Source organism: Arachis hypogaea, chromosome 18 (assembly GCF_003086295.3).
Source record: "Arachis hypogaea cultivar Tifrunner chromosome 18, arahy.Tifrunner.gnm2.J5K5, whole genome shotgun sequence".
Classification (NCBI taxonomy): Eukaryota; Viridiplantae; Streptophyta; class Magnoliopsida; order Fabales; family Fabaceae; genus Arachis; species Arachis hypogaea.
In genome coordinates, this window is record NC_092053.1 from 1,579,264 (window position 1) to 1,582,916 (window position 3,653).

At 35.4% G+C, this 3,653-nt stretch overlaps 1 long non-coding RNA gene across 2 annotated transcripts; it reads left to right on the forward strand.

Annotated features, from left to right (window-relative positions):
- The first annotated feature begins 201 nt into the window (after positions 1–201).
- Positions 202–3,175, forward strand: LOC112771832 (uncharacterized). 2 transcript variants are annotated; one of them, XR_003187239.3, is made up of 4 exons: positions 202–368; positions 468–521; positions 610–747; positions 2,888–3,175. It is a non-coding gene; the product is annotated as an uncharacterized lncRNA (long non-coding RNA). The 2 variants fall into 2 exon arrangements; XR_011876581.1 differs by lacking the exon at positions 2,888–3,175 and adding an exon at positions 1,289–1,656.
- The last annotated feature ends 478 nt before the right edge of the window (positions 3,176–3,653 follow it).

Below are 3,653 nucleotides of genomic sequence, written 5' to 3' on the forward strand. Positions count from 1 at the left end.
ATTTTCAATAGGAAAATTAAATATGCAAAACTAATATCAAAATAGGATAGAGCTCGGCAAAACGAGAATTTTGATATCACTTTCGAAAAATTTGGCCCAAAATTGAGCCGAATGGGGCGAGCCGGTTGAACCGGGTCCAAACCAGGCCCGCGGGCCCAACCAGCCCAGTATATAAATGAGCTAAAGCTCATTTTCTGCCTTAGAACACAACAGAAGCAGCGTAAATGCATGGAGAAGAAGAGAATGAATTCCAAAACCTAGCTTGATCTTCTTTCTTTGATAACTTTTGATCCGGAGCTCCGATTGACGAGCCGTTTGCGGCCACGCATCAGGCTCGTTGAGTTCTTCAATTCTATTCAAATAAAACAGTAAGTGAATCGCTTTTTCCTAGCTCCATTTCTGCTGGTATATGAATTTCGGGTTTAAGGTTTGAGAAACTCAATTCCTTGATGATTTTCATATTTTAGGGGTCCACTAGACTTGATTTCTTGTGGGTATTGCCCAAGGATCAGTGGGTAAAGGTAAGAGATCTTAAACCCTAATGAAATTTCTGAATTTAGGAATTTGGGTATTGAGTTGTTATGTTTGGATGTGTTAATTGTGGTTTAGGTAGTGTGTATGTGAATGTTGATGCTTGTTGGAGGCTTGTTGGTGATCAAGCTTGGTTTGGGGCTGTTTGATTGAGCTTGGAGGGGCTGTAATTTTGAGTTGTGAGGCTGCCTTGGGTGAATTAAGTGTTCGGCCAAGGTATGGTTTAAGTTTCGCACGTTTAATATTTACGGTGTTGTGAAAACTTAGGTTAGAGGAACCATAGAATAAGTTGGATTGTTTGTTGTATTTAATGATTAGCCTTGTAATGTTGTTAGAATAGATTTGTTAGTGAATTTATATATTAGAATTATGAGGTGTGAAAGTTATTAATGGTGTGCTCTTATATTTATTTATGATGGATTATAATTGGTGTTTGTTAATAAGGATGTAGAGTTGTGTTGTGGTGGTATTGTATATGCTATAACTAATTATGTAATGATCGGAATTGCATGAGACCAAGTTTGGGATAAACTTGGAAATATAAGGAACTAAACTGGAAAATTTGGGACCTTTTTGTTAAATATACAATTTATGGCAAATTTTTAAAGTTAGGTTGTTAAATCTGTCCAGCAGCAGAAAAGATCAAACAGGGCAGCAACTTGTTTGTCTTGCTGCGACTTCTACGAGTTGAGTTTTGGAGCGAAACCAATTTTGTTATAAAATTTGATTAACTTGCTTTATTTCTCTAAAATTTCAGAATTTTAAGAGTTGAGGATTGGGAGCTGCAAATTTTTGAATATTGGTGGTCAAAACTGAAGAGAAATAGATTTCAGCAAGCTATGCATCAACTTCCAATGCTTGTAACTCTTGGAATTAAATAGAAATTGGGTTGAAACTAAGACACACTTGTTTCTGGATGAGCTAGGGGTTCTCAAATCAAAATTTAGCTTAATTGGAGTTTTGTAATAAAAGTTATTTCAATTGAAAGGTACTAAGCTTGTTGGTTTTTAAAACAGATTTTGTCTCATTTTTACTTAACTTCCAAGTAATGTAACTTTTTCATTAAAAATGGTATTGACTCAGAACAAATTGAGAAAGAAATATGGATGAGTAAAGTTTAACTACATTAATTCTCAAAGTCATTGGATTTAACTTGGATTTTATATTGAATTTTGAACATCACATGCTGCTGCTATTTTTCTGGTTTTATGCACTGCAGAGTAGTCACAGTTTTTCCTTTATTCCTGAGGCTAGAAAAATCAGAAAATTATGATATTTAGTTTGTTAGAAAGCTTATTTCAATATGAACGCCTGGACATAAAGTTTGTGCAATTCCGGGTTCATTTGCTATATTAGAAACAGAAAAGAAAATAGAGTGTCGAGGATGTCTTAGTGATAGTCATGAGTTCGAGAAGTTAAAGTTCAATCCTCGTGTGATGTGATTGATTTAATGTTAGAGTTGGGTTGATTTTAAGATTATTCGATATTAAGAAGGATGAGAAGAGTTTAATAAAAAGTTTGGTCAGGACCCGGAAAGGGTAATCAAGATGAATTATAAGGGAATGACGATGAAAAATGTGAAAGGGAGGTTGTTAATAAAAGGAGTTAATATGCCATGGCTTGATGAATGATTAAATAATGATTATGACTATGAAATGGCTTATGAATAATGCTATCTGAGATACGAGTTCCCTGGGTAAGAGCCGTGGCTCGCCATCACGTGTTCCAGGTTGAATCTCGATACTCTGTTGACCCTACGTCGTAAGGGTGACCGGGCACGTATAAATTCTCGGGTATGGATAGCCCCCATTGAGTGATTTTATGAAATATGAATGTGAACTCTATGCATAGACTCTTGGGGATGCGCGACGGGGGACAGTCTAAGGTTTTCGGACTTGTCGGGTTGGCTGGATAACCGACAGATGGGCCCCATCAGCCATAGGACAGGCATGCATCATATGCATTTGTTTGTATTGATTGCTATGCATTTTCTGGGTATGGCTAATTGATATATATTACCCGCTATTTGTTATACTTGCTATTTGTACTATTTGATCATTACTTGTGCGTGAACTTGTTTGGTTGCTTGTTTCTGTTGCATTCTGAATGATGAAAGGATGGAGGAAACGGAGGAAATGGTTTGGTGTTAGGTTAAGCTTGAACTTGAGTAAGTTAGGCAGATTTAGAATACCTACCCCTGTTTATGACTTCTGTTTAGTACTTAAGTTGGATAATTGAATAACGGAGTTCTAGGATTGCCTATGGCATTCTCAGGACCGTATTTCTTATGCGCGTGGCACTTTTACCATGCTGAAAACCTCCGGTTCTCATTCCATATTGTATTGTTATTTTTCAGATGCAGGTCGAGAGGCTCCTCGCTAGACGTCTGGATCTTGGGAAGCGAAGTAGTCCTTGGGTGTATTTTGGTTTTTGGTTGTATATATGTATATATTTGTTTAGCTTACTCTCCAAGTAACTTGTGTATGCTGCTCCTCTTAGAGGTTGAGGGAGAGATAGGAGTTTATTTTGGTATTTTGATATATTTTGGGGATACCTATGTGTGTTCATATATATATATATATATATATATATCCTCTGTCCAGCCTTAGCTTCGCAGGCTAAGTCAGGGGCTAGTTATGCTGTTTCCTTGGCTTTCCTTTATTCTTTTGCTTAACTTTATCATGTTCCTATTAGGTTTCTTAGCACGCAAGTAATCCTTTCCTGAGCGTTGCGCTTTTTGTTTTGCGATTTTTGTTTTACCCATTTTTCAAGGGTCCTAGTTAAGTATCTTTTCTCTATTATTATATATATATTACTATTTTTAGAGGTCGTAATACCTTACTATCTCAGTCTTATGACTTAAGCATAAGATTAAGTATAGTAGGGTGTTACAAAAACCAATCAAGTTTTACATTTAATTAATCAATTGGTTAGTAATTTTTTTTTTTTGCAATTACTTGTAAACAATAGATTTTTTTTATTCAAGAAATCGATTGATTAATTTTTTACAGCAATTGATTGTTTTCCTTTATAAGTGAATCGATTTTATTATCTATCCAATTGATTGTTTGAGAGATCCAATTAATTGGTTGAAATATCTAATTGATTAATTAAAAAAAACA